Source organism: Triticum dicoccoides, chromosome 5B, assembly GCF_002162155.2.
Source record: "Triticum dicoccoides isolate Atlit2015 ecotype Zavitan chromosome 5B, WEW_v2.0, whole genome shotgun sequence".
NCBI classification, from domain to species: domain Eukaryota; kingdom Viridiplantae; phylum Streptophyta; class Magnoliopsida; order Poales; family Poaceae; genus Triticum; species Triticum dicoccoides.
The window spans coordinates 471,070,958-471,078,539 of record NC_041389.1 but is presented as its reverse complement, the minus strand read 5'-3'; positions in this window follow the sequence as shown (position 1 = coordinate 471,078,539).

Below are 7,582 nucleotides of genomic sequence, written 5' to 3'. Positions count from 1 at the left end.
TGTGGACAACTTCATCATTAACTAAAAGGGAAACACAATCCAATGGAACCTCTGAGGACCTCCCAATTTGTTCAAAAGTGCCCACCCCACTATTTCTCACCCAAATTTGAGGTAGGGGGGCTCTCCACATGTTGTAACACACAGCTGCGAGCCACTGTTCTGATGTACTAATGCGCTAGCTCGTCAACAAGCTCTGTCTTGCAAATATCAAGAAAAAAAAATCAAGGTACATGCATAATGCACACCAATGATGCCAATTTTATTCAATCCAATTTTGCTCATAGACTGTAAGACAAAAAAGATAAACCAGACAATGAATATTACCAATTTAAATTTACAATGATCCATCTGCTGTCTGATTTTTTCTGTTCTTGTTGCATCTCGAGCCATAGACCGAATTTGGATTCGAAATTCGAGACATGGTAGATGTATGTTGTACTGATGTTTTCAACTTTTCTTAGTTCCGTTAAAGATGCTAATCAGTCAGCTAGTGTATGAATAGAACTCATGTATGTTGATATATGTGAGATGTATATAATACGTCCGTTGCGGTGTATATGTCCGGTGGCTGTCCAGACAATTTATTTTATGTGATAACTCTGCAGAGTTCTCGTGCAATTCATGTGGCGTCTCAGCGTCGCGAACAGGGTCGTATGGTGGCTCACAGCTCACGCAGATGGAATAAAGTAGAAGATGGTTGGTGTAGGGAGCGTTACTTAATCTGTGCTCCCAACAACCAAAAAAATCAGCTGGTGTTGGCAGCATATGCTGGTTTGTGAGAACGATGGGGTGAGGCTTCACTGGCACACAGCAAGCCCACGGAAGGAAGTGAGTGGATCCGACCATGCGAGCTCGGAATTTTGAGATTCAGATAAAATTGCCCCTTTTTTTTTTCAAAACGGAGGCGAAGATTGCCTCATCTATTAATTAGATAGAAGAAAATTGTCCAGTTAATTACGGAAAACCGGGCAAAAACCGAAACAACAAGGGACAAGCCCACTCCCATAGACTGAAACACACAGGACAAAGCCCACCCTAATCGATGATAAGTCGACTTGCAGCTAGACAACGCAACTCGGACTTTGACGGAGAACTCAGAAGGACAAAACCAGACACGACTGGCGCCACGGAAGATCACCGAACGGGCCACCTACAGCCAGTCATCATACACCACAGGGCCCTGCTGCTGCAGCTTCGACTCCACAACAACAAGCAACCCAAGGCAAAACCGTGGACACGCCAGAGAAGAGCCGACTACCGCAACCATTGTCACGTCGCCGACATCGCTTCCACCATCATCGTTGCCACACGAGTCTGGTCGCCACAGTGATTCTCTCGGGGCCGCCGCCCCGACATCCACCGCTCCGTCGCGCCCAGCGCAATCAACCGGCACCGCCTTCCGGGGCCGCCGCCCCGACATACCACCGTTCCCCTCGAGCAGCAACGCCACACAACCCAGCTGCCCGCAGCCCACGCTGCTCAGGGCAACCGCTCGCAGACCACGAACGTCGCACCACATCCGGGGCCGCCGCCCCGACGTAAAGTCAGACCGACTCCTCTGAGGCGCGTCGACCGAGCCGACATCCCTACCGCCCAAGCGGAACAAGAATGCCACCCAACCAATGTCAAGCCAGAGGCCCACCTCATAGAGCTGCCACTCGCATTGTTTCCGAGATCGCCATCTCGACGCATAATCAGAAAATTGCCCCGTTTTAATTTGATGCTCACTAACAATAAGGGCTCTATTTTTGTGCACATAATTGTAAGGACCCGGATAATATCATGTCTGATTTACAGGGTTTGTTTTTGCTTGTTCGCTTGCATCAAACAGAAACTGTGGATTCTTTTCAAGAGGTCTGAGTGATGAAAAAATTCCTATAAAATATAGTACAAAGAAAAAATAATTAAAAGGGGTACCTCACAAAAACTCATATGTGAGGTGCTCCAATATTGCTTTGCCACTTCTGAAAAATTACGCGTTCTGAGTAGTACGGCAAAAAGATGTGCTCCCTCTGTTCCATTAACTTAAATGTTGTTACAATCAATCATTACAACATACGCCACGCATGGCGAAACACAACTGACAATAACCCCGTCACTACCGTTATCAAAACTAAATTCAGCTAACTCATGCTCCATCATATTGGCTTTACGATTCACCAATTTAAAGCTTCAATGATAATTTTTTGATGCACAATGCTTCTCTCTTCATATCAACAAATGGGGACATACCAAAGAGCACATCTGCTAGAAAAGCACACACATACGGTAGAATGAGTTATACTCCCAAAGAATGACAACCATAATCATGCTTGTCTGGAATTGTATCAAGGAATAAGATATCAACAGCACAGTGTATACGCCCAACGACTTAGACACAACGTCCTTGGGTTTCGAGATGGTCAAACCAGACAAGATTTCTTAGATCAAATCTACTCTACGATAAACCAGGGCTTCAAATGTGTCGTCTTGGCCGTCCCCTAAAAAATTGTCCTCCTGGTCATGGTTTATGGATATTTATACTCAGTCTTTGGTCGGTTCAGCTCCTTCCGCCCTGCTCTCTTGGTCGTGGATGGCTTGGTACCCTTTGCCTCAGGACTTGCCCGACTTCCTTCTTCGGAGTTCGGGGGTGTCCGTTTGGTACCCTTCCTTTCCCAGATGCAGATCACCAGTTGACGGTGCTAGGGGTGCCAACCTAGTCAGCCCATAGTCCTCGGGCTGGGCCTGTAGGCCCTCATCTCCATTCAGGAGGACTCTGGAAGCTACACGACTGGACGTGATCAAGACTGCATCTATCGAAGACTTGGCATATTACTCCAAGACATCTCCTGCCACCTCCATGCGTATCCCTGGATATCGACCATGTAACCCTAGATGCCCTACCTGACATGTATATAAGCTAGAGGGTTCAGACCGTAGAGGGGAGCTCAACACAATTACATTCACCTAGCCCTGGAGTTAGATCTCTCCTTACGATCTCAAGGTAGATCAAGCTTGCACTCGATACATCATCATCAATACAAACAAAGCAGGACGTAGGGTATTAATTCTTCGAGAGGGTCCAAACTTGGGTAAACACTGTCTCCTTCTGTCGGCGTTCTGGGAACGGGGGTCCCCAGACTTGCCTGCCTGCGGCCTGCGGCGTGGCTCAAAGGGGGGCCCAGCACGGCCCATCTTCATCAACACAAGCTCAAGACCCTCGCGAGGGGCCAAGCCTCGTGGGGCGGACGACAATGAGCTTCCTCAGGCATGGCCTCATCAGGCTGGCTCACGAGGAGGCGAAGAGATCAAGGCGGGGTACCTCACGAGGTGCCCATGACGCAAGCCATGACGACCAAGGGCGCCAGGCGGGTGCCAGCCCGCGCAGTGTACTCCTTTCCTCTTTGGTGCAAAGGGAGCAAGCGCAGGCGAGAGCATCAAGCAAAGGCATCCATTTCGGTGCAACAAGACCAAGACCAGCCCAACGGCAGGGAGGAAGTCATTGTGGAGCCCAAGCAGGCGTCACCACCAGAGCCTTTGATAGGCGAGGACCAACTTTAGTCAGGATAAGTGTACCCGATGTTCCCCTTCAAAATGGCCAATTGTTGGCGCCCTTCCCGCTCAATATTTGGGAAGAGGCCCAGGGCCTTTGCCTATAAATAGGACTAGCCACCCCCAGGGTAGAGGCATCTGGCATCTATCTGGAATAGACAGAATCCTCACCAAGTAACCAGTAGAGAGAGAGCGACTGAACTCCCCCTAGTAGTTCATCGCACCAGCCAAGAACAGACCCTCGCGAGGCTGTTCTTCCTTGTATTGTTCATCATCAGCCCAAGAGGCAATCCACCACACCACATATTGGAGTAGGGTATTACACCACAATGGTGGCCCGAACCAATATAAACCTTGTGTCTCTTGTGTTGTTCCTTTCGTAGTTGAGATCCTAGCGAGGCGACGAGGAGCAGGTAGGTAGAGGGTGAAATCTCCGCGCGCACCCCAGTGTTTGAACCTCAAGGGTCTGCCGGAACCCGAAATCCGACATTTGGCGCGCCAGGTAGGGGTGCGCCGGAATTCGTCTTCCACCGCCCTGTTCTTCTCCGACCATCGCATCCATGTCTGACGCTTGTCGGGCCCACGCCGAGCGCCGAGCCGCCCTCGCTTCCCGTGTCGCCCAGACGGCTCCTGTTGGCGGGCGCCCTCGTCGTTCCCCGTCACCTGCCGTCAACGCCGCCACCGGCCCGGCGGGGAATGAGCAACAAGCATCGTCCCAGCATCCCTCCGTGAGGCAAGACGGCCGCACTGCCACACCATCGCTCACCCCAGCTGGTTCTTCATCTCGCGCATTCCGCGCGCCCATGGAGGCTCGAGCTGCGCTCATCGCGGCAAACGAGCTCCTGCGCTACCATCCCGTCGACGACGTCTACAAAGAATGGATCGACCACGTCGCCGAGCTCGTCCGTGCCGCAGGGGGTGCGCCGTCCACCCCGCTGCACCGCACCCCGCCCTGCGAGGGCGACGAAGCTCCGGGGGCGCCTCAGCCGCCTCCCCCTCAAGAAGGCGCCCTGGCCCCAAGGCGCGTGGCCCCTGGGAGGAACCCGCTCCGTCAGGCGCCATCGCGGCAAGAGCAAAGCTGCCAAGAAGTCCCTCGCCCGTGAGAAGCTGCCCGAGCGCTCCCTGCTCCGGCTCGTCGCGACTACGTTCCTGCTCCAGCACGTCAAGACCCCGCGCTGCTCCCAGCTGCAGCGCATGGGGACCCGTAGGACCAAGCTCTTCGTCACCCAAGGCCTCCCGTGGCCACAGCAGGCTGTCGCGCCTTCACCACCGAGCTGCGCAGCGTCGCGTGGCCCGACAAGTTCAAGCCAGACCTGCCTCCTCGCTACGACGGTACGGCTGACCCCGCAGAATTCCTCCAGCTCTACGAGCTAGGCATCGAAGCTGCCAACGGAGACAAGAAGGTCATGGCGAACTAGTTTCCCATGGCGCTCAAGGACGGGGCCCGCACCTGGCTCCTGAACCTGGCTCCAGGCACGATCTCCTCCTGGGACGAGATGCGCACCCGCTTCATCGCCAACTTCCATGGTACTTGCGACCGGCCACCCGCTGTGAGCGACATGCGCCGAATCAAGCAGCAACCAGGCGAAACCCTACAGAAGTACATCCAACGCTTCAACAACGCGCGCCTCAAGATCCCCAAGGTGACCGGGGAGGCCATCATCTCAGCCTTCTCCGACGGCGTGCGCGACGTCAAGATGAAGGAGGAGCTGGCAATGCATGAAGACCTGTGCACTTCCTTGGAGCTGTTCAACTTGGCGACCAAGTGCGCCAGGGCTGAGGAAGGGCGTCTCTCCCTCTTCGAGCTGCCTGCCGCAGACCCAGAAGAGAAGAAACCCAAGGCCAAGGATGTGAAGCACAAGGGGGCTGCCGTGCTCGCGGCAGAACCAGACACCAAGCGGGGCAGAGATCAGCCCGAACCTTCCAAGGGCAGTCGGTACTGCGTGTACCACGACCTCCACACCCACAACACCAATGAATGCCAAGAGCTCCGAGCCGTGCGTGAAGGAAGGGTCGGCCGACGTCCCGACCGCAGCGATCGGGGCTACGGTCGAGGAGGAGGAAGAAACGCAGGACGCTGGGAAGACCGCGGCCCTCGCCAAGGTGGCGCGACCAACCTCGCGAGGATAGCTGGTGGGATCAGCCTCGCGAGGGAACCTGGAGGGATCAGCCTCGTGAGGATCGCCCGCAAGGCAACGCAGGCCTCCCTCCGCTGCCGCCGCAGCCAAGGAGAAATGAGGACCGTCATCAGGACGAGGGGCTGGGGGCTTTCAGGAGCCATGTGCGATCGCCTGCATCCTGGGCGGAGCTCAAGCCCCAGCCTCTCAACGCATCTTCAAGCAGTTCGCCCGTGAAGTAAATGCAGTCCTTCCCAAGCTCGAGGCCACGCGCCCTCTCAGGTGGTCGGCGTGCACCATCACGTTCAGCTTAGCTGATCATCTCAAGTGTGCGGCCACAGCCGGAGTCCTCCCAATGCTTTGTTCCCCAATCATCAGCAACGTGCTAGTCACCAGGACCCTCATCGATGGCGGGGCAGGGCTCAACGTCCTGTCCATGGAAACATTCAACAATCTCCAAGTGCCCTACAATCAGCTTCAGTCAACCAAGCCTTTCTCCGGAGTCACCAACGGTTCCACGGTCCCGATTGGGCAGGTCCGCCTTCCTGTCACCTTCGGGGCGCGTGACAACTACCGCACCGAGCTCATCGACTTCGACGTCGCCCACATTCGCCTGCCATACAACGCCATCCTCGGGTACCTAGCGCTGGCCAAGTTCATGGCCGTAACCCACCACGGCTACAACGTCCTCAAGATGCCAGGAAGTGGCGGAGTCATCACGGTGCCTTGCGAAGAGAAAGACGCGGTGTGCTCCCTGGAATGAGCCTTTCAGGCCGCTTCACTGGAAGACCCGGATCGCGGAAGCAGGAGGCTTCTCGAGACCACCCCCAAGAAGAAGAAGACATCGTTCGGCCCAGCCCCTCAGGAGGCAGGCCCCTCAGGGCCCGCGCCTGCCCAAGGGGAACCTCCTTCCATCGCATAGGGAAGTGCGCCCGGCGCCCTCCTCAGGCAGGGCTCGGGGGCTCTCCCCTGGAGGGCCGCCGACCTCGCCAGGGTCATGAGGGAGGCTCTAGGGTACCACCTGGAGGCGTGTTTCGAAGCACGTTTCCCTCAAGAAGGAGCAAGGCAAGGAGGGCCAAACCCTCAGGAGTTCATCAGTAAGGCCATTCAGGAGCTACAGGAGTCAAGAGTCATGAGAGGTAGCCGCCGCTTACCCGCTGTGGCCCCCCATCCAGGCGAGGATGGTGGGCTGCGCGTCTCCATCGACATACCAGGGCTCAACTGAGACGCCTCTCAGGGGCGCCTCTGGCCCTCGCAAGTGGGGCACTGCGAAGGTCCACCCCACAGCTACATTCGTATGCCTTATGGCTTGCCGAACGCGGCTGCCACGTACCAGCGCCTCATGAGGGGCATCCTGGAGGCTCAAGAGGTCAGGCGTTCCGCAGCCTTGGCGAAGATGGAGATGGTCCGCGAGGAGCCACCAGCGCCTCCGGAGCCTCCCGAGGCCCCATGGCCTGGAGGCTCATGAGGATCGGCTCTCGCAGCCCACCGAGTCTGCTACACCAACACCCCTTCGTCTTCAACATCATCAGGTGACATCTTTCAAGTTTCGTTTCCAGCTGGGAGCGCCCTTAGGGCTGCATCATTCCCAGGCCGCGTGGGTCCCTCCCTGCGGCGTGTATCCCTTTTGCTCGTGTTTTTAGCTTACTTTGTTGGGGGCGCCCCTCGGGCTACATTATCCCCAAGTCGCTCGGGTCGGACCCATCGGTGTGTACCCCTTTTGCGTTTATCTTCGGGCCATGCTTTCGACCCATCATGCTTGTTATTTGGTGCCTGTCCATGGTACCTTTTCTTCCTTGATGTCGGCAGCTTGCACGTTAAGGGGGGGGGGGTACCTGAGCATCACGACTCAGGGCTCTTACTGGCTCTCCAGCCCTCACCCTCTGGCCTTGTCCACGGCATCGCGACCTGGCATACCAGCGACGGTTGAGACT